This window comes from Rattus norvegicus, chromosome 1 (genome assembly GCF_021556685.1).
Source record: "Rattus norvegicus strain SHRSP/BbbUtx chromosome 1, alternate assembly SHRSP_T2T, whole genome shotgun sequence".
NCBI lineage: Eukaryota > Metazoa > Chordata > Mammalia > Rodentia > Muridae > Rattus > Rattus norvegicus.
The window spans coordinates 57,156,403-57,176,753 of NC_141534.1; the positions used below are offsets into that span (position 1 = coordinate 57,156,403).

Genomic DNA, 20,351 nt, shown 5'->3' on the forward strand with positions numbered 1-20,351 from the left:
GTCTACGTCCAGACTCACAGACATTCATTCTGTCCACAAGTCTCCTAAACACAGGTCTTGTCTGACCGGCAGTCCAGATTATGGTATTATACAGTGTATCTTAGAGATAGGACAAACTTTCCTGGTAGGCTTCTTCTGGATCACACTGTGACTGGGTCTGTGGTACAGCCAATACTGATAGGGACATCAAGCAATAAAGAAGTACAGAAAGAAAAAAAAGAAGGAAAGAAGGAAGGAGAGAGAGAGAGAGAGAGAGAGAGAGAGAGAGAGAGAGAGAGAGAGAGAGAAACAAAGAAAGATACAAAGATACAAAGGAAGAAATAACCCATCTCACGACATGCGATCTTCGTTTTCACCACAAGAGGGCGCGGATGTGACCTTCTTCCTACAAATAAAAGCTGACTTCCCTCAGGGAGATTAGATAGATAGATAGATAGATAGATAGATAGATAGATAGATAGATAGATAGATAGATAGATAGATAGATAGATAGGTAGGTAGGTAGGTAGGTAGGTAGGTAGGTAGGTAGGTAGGTAGGTAGGTAGGTAGGTAGGTAGGTAGATAGATAGATAGATAGATAGATAGATAGATAGATAGATAGATGACAGACAGACAGACAGACAGACGATTTGACTTAACCGATTTCATCAGGGCCTATTATCTGAGCAAAAACACCTTGGACATGGCTGGTGCAATTGCTTCTTATTCATTTCTGCTTTCTTTGGCTGTTTATTCAAGGCAGCCCCCTTAGAATCTGCTCATCTCAATAAAGGCCCATCTGTGCAATGTATAGTTTCTCAGTTAGGAGCTATGGCGTTCTTGAAAGGAGCTCCCAAAATCCCCTCTGGGGCTGTTGCCAGTGTTCTCTACTTCAGACAGCAGCTGCGTGAAGCAAACACACACCTGTCTGAACATTCTAGCTTGGGAGCACGTCACAGTGCACCTGCCCCAGGGTCCATGCCAGTTATACATGCCACAGGATCACTAATACAAGGTCCCCTCCCCAGGACAACTTCCCCATTGCACCTCCCCCAGGGTCTCTGCTCCACTGCACCTGCACCAGGGTCCCTGCACTGTTATACCTGTTCCAGTCTCCCTACCCAGTTTTACCTGCCTCAGGGTTCCTGGCCCACTGCACCAGCCTCAGGGATACTGTCCCATTGTACCTACCATTCTACACTTTCCTGAGAGTACCTACTAACTGTCCTGAGGTTGTGTTTTATAAAATCTAACTCAAAGATCTTGCCAGTCAGACCCCATTGTCTTTGGTGGCACCAAGTAGATATTAGCAGGGCTTCATCACCTTCCCTTTCTCAATCCCTTCTCACAGTTGGACATGTGGAAGCAAAGAAACTGGCAGCAGAACACAGACTATTCACCCAGAATATCACCACCCCTAGAATTCTCATGAGATGGGCTGCTGTGACTGTGATACAGGGGTGGCATGTAGGCTTTGATATTGAACAAGCCTAGGCTGGTGCCTCTGCTCACATGTGTGCCAGCACCTTAGTTTAAGTCTACATGTTGTAAATTCTGAGAGGAGGAAGGAGATCTTTCTACATAGAGGCTGTTCTCTGAACCTGTGTTGGTCAAAGTCAAGCCAGAGTGTTTGAACATGCCAGTTCCAGTCCCTGAGGGTTCTCTGCCTCCCTGGTGTTTGTTGTGCTTAATGTCTGGTGAGGTGAAGATGTGGTCCATGCTAGGAATATCTTTGAAGACAACTGCCCTGGATTCCAATGCTAAAGTTCAATTGAGGACTGACAGGGACCTAAACTCCAACAAGACAGTGCCAGGACCATGAGTTTAAAAACCACAAGCCAATGGGACCTTGATTCCCTCCTGTGCTAATCTGACAAGTCTCACCATACACAGTTCTCCTGCACATCCAATGCCCCTTAGTAAAATCCGCTGTCAAGGGCAGGTGATGCCTCATGAGAGTGAACTGACAGACACTTGGGGCTACTGTCCTGAACTCACCAGTCTCAGATGAATGGGCTTTGAAAAGTTTTCAGAACACAGGATAGGGGTGTGCAGGATGTCCTTACATCTCAGATCAAGCAGACAGCCTAGAGCCTAGGGCCATAGTCCCAAGAGAATTCTGCTCATGTGTGAAGCTTCTAAAGTCTGGAAGCTGAAGAAAGGAACGTGGACATTGTGTCAGTTAGGGGTTTACTGTTGACAAGAGACACACCACAACCAATACAGTTCTTATAAGGACAACGTTAATGGATACAGGATTGCAGGTTCAGAGGTTCAGTCCATTATCATCAAGCTGGGAGCATGGCAGCAACCAGGCAGGCATGGTGCCTAGGAACTGAGAGTTCTACATCTTCACCAGAATGCTGCTTGGGGAAGATTGGCTTGCATGTGGATAGAAAAAGGGTCTTAAAGCCCATGCACAATGTGACATATCTACTAACAAGGCCATGCCTCCTAATAGTGCTACTCCCTGAGCTAAGTATATGCAAACCATCACAAACATCTTCCAGGAGAGTAGCACTGTTCTATCAGAGAGAAGGCTCAGCTCCCATTAATATACTGAGGTCAACCCTAGATAGGGCACAGAGCCCTCCACACATAATGGGATTCAACGGGGCATTTTATGAAAAAGCTTTTTCCCAGAACCACACATGTGTATCAAGGCCTCTCTTTCAGCCAGGCCCTAGGGAATCTCCAGTGCTAAACTCTGTCTCTTCCTTTGGAGAAGTGAAACATAATAAAAATTCACACTTCACAGTACAGTGAATAGCAATAATTGCGAAAGGTGTAAATAGAACCGATGAGTACCAGAGTATGAGGATTGATGTTATATGAAATGTGTGTGGATGCCATGCAGTATCCTCTTCCATGTACCTACATACTGAGCAATTACCCTGGACCATGCTGCTCTAGACAGAACCATCTGGAATTCACTCACTGAGGGACTTATGCCCTGGAGTGGCAGCTACAGGTAGGACTTGTGCATCCATGTCACGAAGTGAAGAGACAGAGATGCATGGATTAAATGGAGAGAAGCAGATTGGAATGGTGGAGAGGCTAACCTGCCAACAACCCCAAACCCCCAGCAGGATGACAATGGAGAACAGCGAGCAGTTTCCCAGCCAGCCTCACTCTCCATAGACAGACTTCTTCCAGTCCTTCCTTTTTTGCCAAGGTGAAAAAATCCAAAAAGCAGGGGCAGGGAAAGAAAAACTGCTCTACTCCCAGGAGCCAAGGACAAAGCCCCTCCCACCCTCCCATCTGAGCCCATAACCAGCCACAGCCCAGTCCTGGGATCATCTCTAGAGGCTCAGGACCCAGGCAGATGACCCATTGTATCACAAACGGCTGCTCTACAGCATTCTATGGGTGTCAGTCCTGAGTCCCTGAGCCAGAGGTGCTCTGTACAGCTACTCAGAGCACTCCCTTGATTTCTGTACAAAGATCTCTGTGTTGCATTTCAGAGGAGAGTGTCCACCCAGCATCAGTCCAGGGGCTCTAGCCCTCTAATCTATTGGTCCGTGTTAACTTCACCAGAGAGCCACCATGTGTCTTGTACAACTCCTCCTTGAAAACCTTTTGTAGGAAGATATTTAGAGTCCCTTGCAGGTGGTAGGGAATATGACACACAGCAGAAGGTGGTAGACAAACCTGGGGACACATCAAATACTGGGATGGTATGAGGCTCCCTAAGCCAGGCTTGGGCAGGCTTGTGCCAGGGCTCCCATAGGACATTTAGATTCTGTCCCCTATACACACCAAGAACCAATTACCAGGCCCACTTTCTGCCCATAGCAGCGGAAGAAGGGAACTTGGATTCCAGCTCTGTCCCAGTCCTGTAGTACCTGACCTTGTAGCCCTTGCTTCCTTTGGTGCTCAGCAGTTCCAGTAAAATTCAAACAGCAAGGTGTACATGGTGTTCACAGCTCCCTTGGCCTGAAACATTGCTGTGTTTGATACTACAAATCAGGCGGCTGTGACTTGGACTTGAGATCACTGACACAGACTAGGGAGGACTCCAGGACACCTGAGCTCAGCTGTTATTTCTCCCATTAAGTGTACTCTTTTCCTTACATAAGCTCCTCAGTTTCATCAAATTTCATTTATTAATTGTGGATCTCAATGTCTGAGCACCATGGGTGTTCTATCCAGGAAGTTGTCTCCTGTACAATGGGCTCAAGCGTATTTCCCACATTCTCTTGTATCAGATTTGATGGATAAGGTTTTATGTTGCGGTTTTTGATGCAATTGGACTTGAGTTTTGCACAGGTTTATAGATAAGGCTCATTGCATTCATCTATATGCCTACATCCAATTAGCACAGCACCATTTGTTGAAGATGCTTTCTTATTTTTTGTCATATGATTTTGCCTACTTTGTTGATAATAAGCATCCATAGTTGTGTGGGTTTATTTCAGGGTCTTGGATTTCATTTTATCGATCAGCCTGCCTGTTCCTATGCCAATACCATGTAGTTTTATTGCTATAGCTCTGTAGGACAGCGGTAAATCAGAGATGGTGATTCCTCCTGAAATTCATTTATTGTTCAGGAAAGGTTTAGCTATCCTGGATTTGTTAAATGTTTCACTTGAAGTTGAGAATTGCTCTTTTAAGGTCTGTAAAGACTTGTTTTCAGCTCTGACGGTTATTGCATTCACAATTTAGATTGGTTTTAGTAAGATGGTCATTTTTAAATTATTAATCCTACCTGTCCATGACCTTTCTTATGATATCTTCTTCAATTGCTTTAATCAGAGATTAAAATTTTTGTCATACAGATCTTTCATTTTCTTATAATTTCACTGAGACCTTTTTGTTATATTTTTTGTCGCTATTGTAAAGAGTGGTGTTCCCCTAATTTATTTGTCAGCCCCTTTATAGTTTGTTTAAAAGAGTGATACTGAATTTTTTAATTAATGTTGTATCTATCCACTTTGTTGAAGGTATTTATCAAATGTAGGAGTTCTCTGATAGAATTTTTTGTGTCTCTTCTATATTCAATGATATCATTACAAATACCAATATGATGTCTTCTTCCCTTCCAATGTATATCTCCTTGTTCACCTTTAGTTTTCTTATTGCTCTAGCCTGAACTTCAAGAACCATATTGAAATGATAGGGAGAGGGTGGACAGCCTTACCCTGCCCCTGAGCCTAGGACAATTGCTTTGTTTCTCTCTATTTAATGTGATGTTGGCTAGTGGATTGCTGTATGTTACCTTAATTGTGTTCATGTACTCTTCTGTAACCCTCTCTCTCCGTGACTTTTAACATGAGGGACTGTCACATTTGGTCAAAGGCCTTTTCAGAGTCTACTGAGATGATCATGAGATTTTTTTTAAATTAATCAATTTATTCATTTAATTTCAAATTATATCCCCTTTCCTTGTTGCCCCTCCACAACCACCCATTCCATCTTCCCCATGCCCCTCAGCTTGGCGTCTATGAGGGAGCTCCTCCATTCTCTCCCCTACTCCCGCCTGACCACTCTAACATCCCCCTATTCTGGCACATCAAACCTCCACAGGACCAGGGGCCTCCTCTCCCATTGATGTCAGCGAAGGCCATGTGTCTGGAATCATGGTTTCTTCCATGTATACTCTTTAGTTTCTGTTTTGTCTATCAGAGCTCTGGGTGGTCCAGTTAGCTGATAATGTTCTTCCTATGGGGTTCAATTCCCTCAGCTACTTCAGTTTTTCACCTAGCTCTTCCTTTGGGGTCCCCAGGCTCAGGTTGATGGTCGGCTGTGAGTATCTGCAGCTGTATTGGTCAGATGCTGATATAACAGGGATCAGCAATACCAAGCTACTGTCAGTAAACACATCTTGGCATTAGGAATAGTGTATAGAATTGGTATCTGCTGATGGGATGGAATCCTAGGTGGGGTAGTTTCTGTATGGCCTTTCCTTCAGTGTCTGTTCCAGTTTTTATTTTGTGTTTACTTTGGACAGGAACATATCTAAGTAAAATTTTTTGAGATGGTCGTGTGTCCCAATCCTTCAACTTGGGGCCGTGTCTATCTAGTTGAGGTTGTCTCTACAGGTTGTATGTCCCCTTTGTTGCATACTTCAGATAAATTAATCCTTTTTGCGTCCTGGGAGACTCTCACTGCCCTAACACCTGGGACTTTGTAGTGGCTATACCCAGTTTTTAATCAATTTCCTGAAAATCTAATTTGCCCATTTCCCTTCTAAAATCTGATCCTGTCCTCCCCAACCCTTGCATATTTCTCTTCCCCTCCTCTCTCGCTCCCTGGTCCCTGCCTTGCTCTACCACCTGTTATTATTTTGTTCCCCCTACTATGTGGGACTGAAGCATCCACACTTTGGTCTTCCTTGTTCTTAAGCTCCACATGGTTTGTGAGTGTTATTGTGGGCATTTTGAGCTTTTGCGCTGATATCAACTTATCAGTGTGTACATAGCATGTGTGTCCTTTTGCGTCTTGTTTACTCAGTCGGGTTAATATATTCTAGTTCTATCCATTTCCTTCCAAATTTCATGAAGTCATGAAGTCACTGTTTATAATAGCTAGGTAGTACTCCATTGTGCAAATGTATCACAATTTCTATATCCATTCTTCCATTTTAGGACATCTGGATTGGTTACAAGTTCTGGGTATTATAAATAAGACTTGTATAAACATAAGGGATCATGTGCATTCTTCTACATGCTCACTAACATTTGAACCAGAACCTTTTTTGAAACTGCTGTCTATTTTACACTGGATAGATTTGGTTACTTTGTCACAGGTTAAGTGCACATAGGTGTATGGGGTTATTTTCTGGGTTGTACATTGTATTACCTTGATCTACCTGCCTGTCCCTGTATCAATAACTGTGTTTTTTTTAATTATTTCTCTGTAGTACAGGTTGAGGTCAGGAATGCTGATTCTCCCAGAGTTTCTTTTATTGTTGAGAATATTTTTCTTTATCCTGTGTTTTTTGTCATTCTAGATGAATTTGAGAATTGCTCTAACTCTATGAAGAATTGAGTTGGAATTTTCATGGGGATTGCTTTGACTCTATAGATTGGTTTAGGTAAGATGGCCAATTTACTATGTTTATCCTGCTGATCCAAGAACATGGGAGATCTTTCCATCTTCTGAGGTCTTCCGCAATTTCTTTTATCAGAGTCTTGTTCTTATTGTTCAGATCTTTCACTTGCTTTGTTAGAGTCACCCTGAGGTATTTTATATTATATGCGACTAATTTTAAGGGTGCTGTTTCCCTAATTTTTTTCAGCCCATTTTTCCTTTGAGTAGGGGAAGATTGCTGATTTGATAGAGTGAATTTTTCTAACTAGCCACTTTGCTTACATTGTTTATCAGCTGAAGGAGTTCTATGGTAGAATATTTTGTGGTCACCGGTTGATACTATCATATCATCGACCAATAGTGATATCTTAACTTCCTCCTTCCCAATTTGTAGTCCTTTGATCTATTTTTGTTATGTAATTGTTCTGGCTAGAACCTCCCATAAAATACTGAATAGATACTGGGAGAATGAGAAGGCTTGCCTTGTCCCTGATTTTAGTAGGATTGCTTCAAATATCTCTCCATTTTGTTTGATATTGTCTGTTTGTTGTATAAGGTTATATATCTACATAAGTATATATGTATATAGTTAAACATCCATTCAGGTTAGATGTCCTCTGCCTTTGTAACACTGAATTACATTAATCAGGGCTGGTCTGACTCTCCATATTAGATTGGGGAAAGTTTGTGGAAACGCTGTACTTTTAAACTACCCCCGTAGTTATGCTTGCTTAGGTGGCACAAATTGCCTGCTTACTGAAATTGAGCACACTGTCTTTGTTATTTTCTTTCTCCATTTTTAGTGTGGGTTTGTTGCATTACCATATATATCTGTGTACGTAGGTGCATGGGGAGGCTTGCCCTGAGTTTGACAGAAATTATCCTCAGATTACTGTCTGTTACTCATTGAGAGAGGGTCTCTCAATGGCTAAGCTGTTTGCCTTGTCTTTCTAGCATTTATGTAATCTTCAGTTGACCACTGGGCCATCTGTAGTGTGCATATTTATTTTTGAAAGTTACTGTCAAGAGAATATATTGTCCCTTTTCTACATGGAATTGTTTCTTGGTTTATTAGACTTTTGTTATATTTTAAGTTCTACTCATAACTTTTTGGGAGACTGGTTATGGGCCTATGTCACAAACCCTGCCCTTTTCCTTGAACTTACATTTAGTTGATGAGCACAGATTGGGTTTTAAAGTTCTGCTCAGACCACAGCGTAGGTGTAGCTTATCTCAGCAGCAATACATAAAATTACTGAAATAATATGCAACAAAGAATAAGTTTCACTGAAACATGAAAATTCTGATGAAAATTTAGTTAGGCAAGTTAGTTGTATTTTTATGCATGATCGTTTGTGTTTTCTTCTTGTCCAGCCAAGATGCAGACTTACCTGGCAGTTCTGGAGCCCCTGCAAACCTGATATTTAAAGAGCATCTGCCCCACTTTTCACAAGGTCCTGATGTGTCTGACAAAATGAAAGCCTCTCCTACGTTAACAGAGCTTGAGAATGAACTGAACAGTAAGTGAGAAGAGAGAGGTCACCTGTACTCAAGCAGGTCTGACCTAGGCAGTGGATTTGTGGGAGTGGGCCTGAAGAAGAAGGAACAAATGTACTTCTAAGTGATGTTTAATTTCTTTTTCTGAAATGGTTGCAATTGAGAGATGTTCCAAATCCAAGAAACTTTGTTTTACTTTACCAAGAAAAATCCTGACTAGTTCTTAGTGATCTGACTAAGGTGAAGTTTCCTGTTCTTGTTAGCTGTGGGGTTCTTGGACTCAGAGGGCAGAATGAAGGGCTGTAAAGATGACAGGGTGTTTCCTCTACCCTCTCTTCTCCATTGTCATTCCAAGGACAGTAGGCCTAGAAATTATCTTTCCCTTCTTTCTCCAAACTCCATTTGCCTACCAGAGATTGATATCCTAGAATTTCAGACAACTACTGTGTTATAGTGGACCCTGTCTGCAGGAGAAAGTCTCTCAGTGCAGGTGAAATGTTGCCTGTATGTGCTTTAATTTGCATGAGGTGGCTAGAAGGAGGTTTTTATGTAAGGTGCACAACACATCATTCTTCAAAAATGTGAGCCTCCCTATCTATTGTAAATATTTGAGATTGAATATCTAATTCATAATTTAATTTCAAAAATTCTAAAGAAAGATTTTGGATTTGATCCTAGGGATTTAATTTTAAAAATACAAATCATCATTAGACTAATCACTGGTGGAAATTAAAGATGACAGTTCTGTTCTAAAGTTAACTAATATTTCAGAGGCTCCAAAGGATCTAGAGCTCTCAAAGCATTACAGAGCTTTCTTGCTGGTAGGAGCAAAGGCGTCTGAGAAGAATGGGAGCTCGTGGGTGGCAGGCAAACACAGCTATCTCAGACCTTGAACATTTAATAAGGAGATGTAGATACACTGTCAGGAAAGGAAGAAGCGTGTTGCTGTGCCTCCTGTGCCTTAAGTGCTATAAGAACACTTGTCGCAGTTGAGTCTGCATCTCTTTCTCAGCCTAACAGTTATTTAATTTTAATTTAATTAACGGTGTGAGAAATGAACATAGAACCTGTGTGGTTGACTGAAGGACCCAACAAAACATTATCTGTAAGGTAGGCTCGCAAGATGGTAGAGCGGAAGGGGAAGGGCCTGCTCTCTGGGAAGTCTGAGGCAGGATCGCAAGTGGGCTGGGAAAGAGATGCCTCCAGGTGATTTGGGTATGCAATGCCACAGTAAATTCATTTGTATTTCTCAAGTACTGTGGCGACCTTGTATTTCTTGAGAGGACAGGAGCAAAATCCTGTGTTCAATGAACCAGTAAACTAGACTGGAAAATTTCTGTGGGTAGGCATAGTGCGCATGTGCATGAGTGGCCAGTGAACAATACCCGCCCCCCTCTCTCAGATTTAGCCACGCCCTTCATTCGTTACTGAGGGGATTTTCGGAACAGAGGTTGTGGCAGTTTCAGCATCAAATACCTGTGAGTATGAAGGGAGCCCAGGGAGTTTGAAACCGCCCATATCTGCTCTCAGGAATGTGGGAAAAATAAGAGAATTGGGATTGGCTTGTTAGCGCTCTTTTGTGAGTCTTATCTTGAGTTCCCTTGGGATGGAGCCCAATTAGGTCTGCTTCTTTTCAGGAATCTTAGGGAAGTTGACCTGTTTACTCCCCACTGTCTTTATGGCTCCTTTCTCCAACTGCCACTTGGGTCCTCTCTGACCTCTCATTTGCTGCATCAGCACATCAAGGTCTCCTGACTTGGCACCTCCCTCACCTATGCTGAACATCCACAGACTCCATACTGAGCAGGATTTGGGAGTACAGCTACTAATACCAAGAATTATGTAACCATACGCGTTCCCTTCTCAGAGCACACAGTAGAAAAAATAGACCGATAAAGTGAACAAAAATATAAACACTATGCCTGATAATGGCTGCCAAGCAGAGAGTCTGAACATTACATGATCTAAACTCAGCCCCACCCTAAAATTAGAGTCCATGTCTGGGCTGCAGGGACAGAAAGCTCCTGTTCAACAGGGGAGACTGAGGGATTAGAAGACAGAGGTCTCTGTGGAAAGTGATATGTGACCAGCCAGGGCTTGTGGTATACTGGAAACAAGGTAGAGGCTGAGGGAATGGGAGCTCAAGCCCCACCGTCCTAGCCAATATCTAAAGACTATGCTGTGACCTTAACCTGAGAGAAGACGATCTGTTCTGCCTCTTAAAGGTGAGTTTGTAGCAGGTTTTCTTCCTGACCAGAGAGGTGAGATGACTGCATGAGCAGCTCCTTATAAGAGAAGGCTTGACTTCCCAGTAGAAAACAAGGCACTTTGTGGGCATGCTCCAAGGGAAAGTGGTGAGAGCCACAATCAGCATTTTTGATCTTTGCAAATTTGCCTAAGTGGACATTGAAAGAAGAAACCTTTGTTCCAGCAACAAGTGTTAAGTTCCCTGGGGACCGCACAGCTCTGTCTGTTTCAAGACCCAACCCAGCTATCCAGAAGCTTCACCCTGGGACTGTACCTTAGCACCCAACTCAGGACCACTTTATCTCACCTCGAGAGACAAATCTTAGGACTTAATACTTAGTCCCATCTACCCCAAGATCGACCTGATCTTACAGCAGTGAATTTCAGGCTCCAGGACACACCAAGAACGCACACTGTAATATTTTTGGGCTGCCTGAAGAACTGAGCAGAGGTTTCTGTGGGCTTGAGATTGGAAGTCTTAGGTCCAAGAGTTGGTTCCAGTTCTCCTCAGTTTGTAGGTAGCTGATTCCTCTTGGTGTTCTGTGGTTTCTCCCTGCACCCTTTAAGTGTCTGTGGCTCTAGGGTTCCCTTCATAGGACCCCAAAGACATTACAACAGAGCCCACCTTTCAGGCTTCCTTGAATCAATCACCTTGAAGGCACTGTCTTTAAGTGTCACCTGCTGAGTGTCAGGGACTTCATCCTTCACCATATGAATTGGGGTATCTTGTCCAAGCTAAGGCACTGAAGAGAGAATCGTAGGGTCAGGGCAAACCTGACAGAAATTTCTCACAGAGCCCCATTCTAATTGGACCAGACTTTGTAAATGTGTCCCAGGTCTTTTTGGCACTGCTATCCAGCATTGTTCTCACGATATGACTTTGTCATTTATGGGGAGAAATTGCACAAAAGGCATCCCATGAGAAAGGAAGAACAAGGCAGTCAACTTGTAGATGGAATCCTATTATAAATGGCAGAGACCCTAAGGAATCTGCTAAAGTTTAGCATTGAACAGTGAGTTATACCAGACCAATGAATATGAGCTCTGTCAGCAGAAATAAAGCATTTCTATATCTTAGCAGTAAACAAAACAATAGTTGGGAAAATTTCTATGTCATACACCATCTTTAATAAAAATCAAAAATATTTTCAAATTACTTTGAGCAAGCATATACTAAACTTTTAACTATAGCTTCTATTATTGTTTGAAATCTAGGAAGTAAGTAAATTTCATCAAAATATTACAGAGATTTTCATACTCAACAGAATACATTTAGAAATTAACAGTGTATAACTCATAAGTTTTCATTACTCAGTATATAACTCAGAGGTTTTCAAACTCATATCGTGGATTCTCTTTACCAATCAGAGTTTAGAAGTGCAGATAATGCTGTCTCCAGGTAGTCACACATACTCTGTGAGAAGATTTAGAGAGTTAATTCCCTAACAGGAGGGTCCGCATCCCAATCTGGAAACAGAATTCCCTTCAAGAGGGTCTAAATCACCTGCAGGTATGAGTAGCCCCCTCAGAGGAAGGACTGAATCTCCTGCAGGCGAGAATGACAAAAATGAGAGGATCCATAGGAGGAGGGACTTAATTTCTTCTCTGATGAGACTGGAGCACCAGCAGGAATTTGACTCTGTAGTCTGAGAGATTATTTTCATCATGATGTTCTGAGTTCCCTGAATCCACAGCTGGAACACTGAGCCACCACCAGGAACACTGCACCTGGACCAGTTGTCTAAGGGAATTAAATACGAATTTCACTTCTTTGGCTATTAAAATCCCACCATGCTCTAGCTTCCTTCCAACATCCACCCTTCATTCCCCACCATCTCAGCTTCTCAATAAATCCTTCCTCTCCTTGATTTTCCAAACCACCTATGTCTTATGATCACCTACACACACACACACACACACACACACACACACACACACACACAGAGAGAGAGAGAGAGAGAGAGACAGACAGACAGACAGACACATACACCTGGCTTTGAAGGGATCAGATTATGTTTTTTAAGGCTGAACTGTTTCTGTGGCTTTCTCTGTAAACTCTGCTTCCCAGCTACATTCCATGGTACCTTCCTGACCAAAGGTTAAAGAGTCCAGAGTGTAAAGCTTGCACCCCTGGTAGTCCTCAGGTCTGGTGCTGATGGGCTCAGAGCCATGGGGTGTGTGAGTAGCCGGCCAGGCCTTGCTGAGGCTGACTTGTCTTGTCTCTGCAGTATGTGCCCACAAAACCGGAAGAGGGTAAGATATTCTAGATGTTGAGTTGCAGATGACTGTGAGCTGACTTAGAGTTGTTGGAAAACAAGTGAAGGTCCTCTGCAAAGGCAACCAGTGCTCTCAAACCCTGAGCGATCTCTCTAGTTCTTGCTCTGAAGGTTTTCTGATGTCCTGTTGATTACTGTCTGCTCCACCAGCCTGTTCCACAGGAATCAGTCTTATGATTGTGTAGCATCACAACACCAAAAATAGTTTAATCTCTTACTGGATGCCCTTAATGATTTTTACAAATGATAAAAATTGACTATATTTGTTTTTGAATATTGACAGTGCTTCTGGAACTAAACTCAATCAGCTAGTTCCTTTCACTTCTATCCATCTCACAAACTCACACAGTATATTCTTTTCTGTCCTCAGTGTACCATGTATTGCTGTAAGCACCAGCATTGTTAAGGCAAGCAGAAAGAGATTTATAAAACCTTCAGAATTTGAAATTTACATTCACTCATAGCTTGTGCTACACATCATTAATCCCACCTTTCAGGAGAGAGAAGGTCTCTATACTGTCCAAACCTCCCTTGTCTACAGGGTGAGTTTTAGGACAGCTTCAGTTTGTGGTGACACTCTGTCTCAAATTAACCGAACAACAACAATCCAACCACACTCACACACAAACACATGCATGGAACACACACACACACACACACACACACACACACACACACACACACACACAGAGAGAGAGAGAGAGAGAGAGAGAGAGAGAGAGAGAGAGAGAGAGAGCACTGTCCAGTTGCTACCCTTCTCATTCCTAAAGTGACCTTTCAGTGTAATTGTATTTTAACCTCAACTTCCTCAGTCCTTCCAGTGTGGAGGCTTCTGTTAAACCTGCAGCAATTGACAACTGACAGCAGACCAGTTTCTGCTTCCTGGTGGGGAAATTGGGTGGTGTTGTTTTGTTATTCTGTACTCCCTTAGCCGACCTCCCTAGGCCCTGAGAAGATTCCATTCGCTTCCTTCAGACGACTTTAGTGTTTTTAAGTCATACTCCACAAAGTAAGAAACCATTTGTTCTGACTGCAGCATTTAGGATCATGTTGAATAGGTACCAGCAGAATGTACGCTGTTTAAGAAGTAGGTCTGTGGGTTAGGATTAGCTGTAATTTTATCTGCTGAGTGAGTGAGTGTTTGCTTCATGTCCTTGCCCCTTTTGCCTTCTGTGGTACTTTTATTCCTATAGACTAAGGGGTTTTAGTTTGTGTTGGCTCCTTCTGCGATTTCAGTGTCCAATACCTCTAGACCGATACTGTAAGTGTGACCAGATTAACAGGGCTGTTGATTTTCCATGGAGATGCTTGTTTACATTTTTACTTAATCCACATCTTATGTGCAAGAGGAGGGAGAGCAGCTTGCTGGCTCTGCATCAACACACAGTGACCCAGAGTGAAGGTTCTCTCTGTTACTAATTCGAATTCCTGAATCACCATGACATTTTTCATGAGCTATCCTCCACTGTCTCGGGCATTTGAGTACTCCTTTCCCAGTTGGTGACTCTGTTTGGGAAGATCCAGGAGGTGTGCCCTTGCTGGAGAAAGAATGTCAGCGGGGCTGGGCTTTGAGGTTTCAGTGCTGTGCACCACTCCCTGTGCACTCTCTGCTTTGTACTTGTGATTCTAGATGTCATACCTCAGCCTCCTCCTCCTTCCACCATGCCCTGTAGTCATGGAACTTAACCTCTGCTAACACATGTTCTCTGAAATAGAATCACTAATGTCCTACTTGTTTTATAGTTTGCTGTGCTCATGGCATTTCTGTCACAGAAATACAAAGGTAACAAATGCAGAAGGTGACATAATGGAGTGGACTCTTGCTGTGTGACACCTCACGATGCCAGGTTGTTTCTTGTTTTGGGAAATATGTAAGAATTCCAGTGCTCTAAGAAGAGTTTAATGGGCTATACTGGCAGGCACTTGGGAGTCAGGAGTGCCAAGAGGTATTCAGACTGTGGAAGCCCAGGAGAAGGGGATTCAGGAGGAAAAAATGTTTGTAACTGGTCTAGGATAATTCCTACAAAGCTTTTACAAAAATGTGGCTTCCTTTCTGCCCACATCCTAAAAACTTATCTGAGGCTAAATTTAAAAGTAATAAACAAATTTCTTTGATGAAAATTTGAAGAGGGCCCAGTATGGCCTCGGTCTTACTGTGGTTATAAGTCTTCAATGAAAAAGAACAAATGGGGCAAAAAGAAATACAAAATGTAGAGTTTGGAAAGAAAAAGACACTGGGAAGATTAATATTATAGCCAATGCCTATACCAGAAGAGAGCCTGAAATTGCTTGGAGATTAGCACCTTAATAAGAGGCCATGTCTCCTCAGGTGAAGACATCACTCAACTAACTTAGTAATCTGTGGTAGAAAATGACTTACTTAGAGTTTTCCTGCTATTAACAGACACCATGACCAAAGCAACTCTTATAAGAAGAACATTTATTTGGGTTTGCCTTCAAGTTCAGCAGTTTGGTTCATTATCATCAAGGTAGGGGCATGGTAGCATCTAGGCAGACATGTTGCAGGAGGAGCTGGGAGTTCTACATCATCATCTGAAGGTTGCTACTAGAAAACTGATTTTCATGCAGCTAGGACAAGGAACATAAGGGTCACATCTACAGTGACACACTTCTTCCATCAAGGCTACACCTATCCAATGAGGGCTCATCTTTAAATAGCCCCACTCCCTGGGCTGAGCATATTTAAATCACCACATGAACATTAGGTATTTTCAGTTCCTGGTATAACTTTTGATCAGAAGCTGCTGCTACTGTGGTTCATGGGGCCCAAGTCTTTGTAGAAATCAAGCATCTTCTCATGTACTCTCATCAGTCACTGGAAGTAAGGAAGCTCAGCAAAGGACTGCTGTGTGGACTGAGACAGCTGAGCAAGTCTGCTTTGGGAAGGTGTGTCAATTTTTATCTCTACATAGAGACAGTATGAGGTTTACCTGACCTTACCTGGCCAGTTTTCATGTTTGGAACCCCTGGACCCTATTCATTGTCCGGTAGGAAAGTGTCATTTTGCACTCAATGTCAACTTGTGCCTATCGTGTACCCAATGTTGATAGATGACTTAAGAATGTAGGTTTGAAAGGTGTCCAATTCTAATCTGGGAAGGAGAACAGCAGGCCTGAGAAGAACAGGCCTCATGTGCAGAGGGAGGTCCATCTGTACATGGTTGGGAGAAGTTCAGAGAAGGTTAGTCAAACCTGTGTATCCAGGAGAGCTCAGTTAACTGTGGAAACAATAAGAGTAAAGGTAACTTCGAACTTGGAGAAAGAGAAGGTTTGTTGCAACTGTTTGTGGACTGTGCTTCAGAGATGATGAGACATAGAGAAGCTCTGTCTTGGGTTCATGGCACTAAGCATGCTATCTGAGCACTTCATATCTTAAGTTGGTATGATTTTAGGGGTCTTACACAAAGGTTATCACCTTATCTACCAAGAGCATCTTGCTTTACTTCTAGCAGTCACATGAATTTAAATTTCCTACTTGTTTGTGTTCTTTCTTTCTTTTTTTTTTAACTTGAGTATTTCTTATATACATTTCAAGGGTTATTCCCTTTCCCGGTTTCTGGGCAAACATCCCCCTAATCCCTCCCCCTCCGCTACTTTATGGGTGTTCCCCTCCCCATCCTCCCCCCATTGCCGCCCTTAAAAACTCACTGATTAGTTTTAGCTGAGTCTCCTGGGAGACTTTGCTCTTAAGTGCTGTAAATTTTAAATATTTGGTGATTAACATAAATAACTATACATAGGTCAATACAGGGCCCACACTGACATCACCTTGCTATCTGGAGCTGTTAACTCCTGGGCCAAGGTTCTCAAATGTCTCTGCCTCAGAAAGAAATGTGGTAGTTTGATTTCATAATCTACCTACATTCCTTCTGTCACCCAGGATATCTGCTAGAATGAGAGGATTCTGTCCCATGCAGGACAATCTAGATACTGTTTCCCCAGCAGGAATGAAAGGGCCACTTCCTGTCTCTGAGGGGCAGTCCCTGGTGTTCACTGTAATGTCACCCAACAGTCCCACCTTGAATCTGCTGTTCCACTTGAGCCTGGAGCCTCCCTTTTATTCTGGGAGATAAACAGGTATCTCCAGCTAGGAAGAGTGGTCCAAACATGAGATTTCGTGAGGGCAGTGAGAGTGGTGTATACACATTGAGGGTTTCAGATTGAATGATACTGAACTTAATGTACTTCCTATTAGAGTCATCTGTGAGTGACATGTGAGCTTTGTTTTAAAATTTACCTTTAGGCCCAAGAATTCATGATATGTCAATGCCCTACTTGCTTTTGAAGATATCCAAGGAACTGCATATAAAAGAGAAAATACAGATCAGAAAGTGTTCCTAGGTGTACAGCACTTGTTTACATGTGCAAGTCCTAGTGCCCAACTCCAAGAGCACACATTATGCCTTAGAAATAGATGATAAGCTCTCTCTCTCTCTCTCTCTCTCTCTCTCTCTCTCTCTCTCTCTCTCTCTCTCTCTGTGTGTGTGTGTGTGTGTGTGTGTGTGTGTGTGTGTGTGTGTGTGCTTGTATGTGTATGTGAGAACCTGAAGGTGAGCTCAGGGTCTGCCTGGCCCACTTGGGACAAGGATCCCACATTGTTTGACTCACATGTAGACAAGTATAATGTTGTTGGTGTGACCAGCATATAAACATTGGGACACAAGAGAACTATTTACAAAGCCAACAGTTTTGATTGATTTATGTGAATTAGGGCAGATTTGAGAGCACACTTAAGAGTTTTAAACTGTGTTTGAAAAAATTAAACAGTATTCTTGGAATAGTTTCTTTGGAGTAGACCACCGAAGGCCAAATTTTATCTGATTGTTGGTGAGCACCTGTGGGTTTTTGTGTTCCTTATGTAGTGTCCCTTGGGTTTTGGTCAGACAATGTAAACCTTATCATTTTCACTTTTTTTAACATCTCAAATGATAGCCCACTTTCCAGGTGCCACTCCACAAACTCCCACTCCTACATCTTCAATCTCATCAGTCCATCTTGCCACTATGATGGTGCTCCTAAACCCACCACCATTTCCAAACCCACCATTCCAGCATCCTCCTATATTGGGGCATCACATCTCCACAGGACCAAGGGATTTTCATCCTATTGGTTTCAGATAATGCCATCCTCTTAGATATAGATATAGAGAGATATATAGATATAGATATAGATATATATCACATCCCTGTACACCCCTTGGTTGGTGGTCTATTTACTGGAAGCACTGTGTGGTCCAGCCAGCATATGTTGTTCTTCCTATATTGCAGGACCTCCTCTGTCACAGGACATCCACTGTTTAAGCACCACCACTACCTCAGGAAGTCCACTGTCTGTGTGTCAACTCCACTGTTACAGGACTTCAAGTTTCTCAGCATCTCAACTATCACAGGATTTCTACTGTGCAGGAGCTCAAGTGTCTTACAACGTCCAATGTCATAGGACCATCAATGTCACAAGAACTCCTCTGTCCAAGGAACTGCACAATCCAAACAACACTATGATTGCAGGACATTCACTGTGGAAACACCTCCACTATTGCAGGGCCTCCACTGTCCATACATCAACTCCACTGTCGCAGATCCCCCATTACTGCAGACCTCCACTGTCACAGGACCTCCACTGTAGGAGCACTACAACTGTCGCAGGATCTCCAGTGTCTTATAACCTGCTCTATCCCAGGACTTCCACTGTTGTAGCATTACCATGGTCACAGCAACTACACTGTTTCAGGACATCAAGTGAAGCTGGACCTCCAATGATGCTCCAACTTCTCTGTCACAGGATCTCTACAGTTACAGGAATACTCCTGTATCAGCAATTCCAATTGCTGGACCTCAGTTGTCACATGACCTCCACTGTAGCCGAACCTTCAATTTTGCAGCACCTCCACTAGAGGTAGAATGACCTCCCCTATCACAGTGCCTCCACTTTCAAAGGACCTTCACTGTCACAGAACCTGCACAATTTCAGTGCCTCCGCTGTTGCAGGACCTACCTTTTCACAGGATCTGCACTGTTGCAACAACTCTAATTGCACTTTTACAAAGGCATTACTGGTTATTAGATTTGAGGCTGAATGGAATGTGATGTTACATTCGTAAACATAAGAATTTGTTCTGTGCGTCTTGTGATTAATGGCCACTTGTGCTAGGACCAGTAACTTATGGAAAGATTCCATGAGGTCATAGCACTCTCCACCTCACCTTGTGGAAACTGGTGTTTTTAGAGTGTGATAAACTTCAGGTGAAGGGATGCAGTCAGCAAGACCACGCTCTAGAGTGGGATACACAGCAGTCATATTGAGTCCTTGCTGGGAAGAAAAGAAATCCAGAAGAGGGAGGAGGCTTAGGTTAGAGGAAGAATCATAAAATATTTAGAGAATATAAGAAGGTAAGAATTATGGGGAACTGGAAAACAGAGCCAGAGGAAGAATGAGCACAGAGCAAACTGGGATGGACAAAGCACAAATGTACCTGGGTTGTGCCTTCTGCATGTTCTCTGGACGATCGCCTTGTGCCTCATTTCTGGGAGAACACTCTCTTCTCCCCATATAAAGTTTCTTTCTTGAAAGAAAGCAGCAACACAACTTCATCAGTGAATTTCCCCATTGAAATTTGTTCATTCTTTCAAAGCCTCTGGGAAGGCCCTAGCTGGGGAAAGTCCTCTCTGCTGAGAAACAGCAGGAAAGTAGGTTGTCCTCTGTGTTCTCATTGCGACTGCTCTTCTAAGTGTGGTTGATTGTTGATTGAAGACACAGGGCACTTCTAGCATGTATGTATGCTTTATTCAGTGTGGGTGGCATTGGGAGTATCCTGAAAAGAAGGGTAGGCGCCTCTGCCTCTTTGACTAGGAGTATGATCAAAGTCAGACACTCGACCATTGGAAGATGAGACCAATGTGTCTACGGTGTACTCACTTCTATTCCTCTTTAGTCCTAGAGGGAAATAAGTGCCGTCAGTGAGGGTAGGGAATGGGGCCCTAACTGGACAAACTTACTGAGCCTGGGTTATGCAGCCATGCCGGTGAATAGCTTCCCCTTACATTAAGTAATAAGATGCCATGCTCTGGTTGTACCTTCCCTGATACAGTGAATCTATAATCTCTTGGCCTCAAAACCCAATATATTACATTGCTTTCACAAGTGGAGTATCTGGCATGAGAGGGATCATTTCCTCATAGGGATTTGGGAACCACTTACAGTCTTCATTGAGCATGGATGTGTCATCACCTATGTGACTGTTAGCCCATATCTGTGATTCACTGTCATTAGGAGGCTAAGCTGCCTCTTCTGATACCCCACA

At 43.0% G+C, this 20,351-nt stretch overlaps 1 long non-coding RNA gene across 1 annotated transcript; it reads left to right on the forward strand.

Annotated features, from left to right (window-relative positions):
• The first annotated feature begins 9,922 nt into the window (after positions 1-9,922).
• Positions 9,923-19,631, forward strand: LOC148007011 (uncharacterized). The gene is made up of 2 exons (XR_015646002.1): positions 9,923-9,986; positions 18,319-19,631. It is a non-coding gene; the product is annotated as an uncharacterized LOC148007011 (long non-coding RNA).
• Positions 19,632-20,351: the final 720 nt, after the last annotated feature.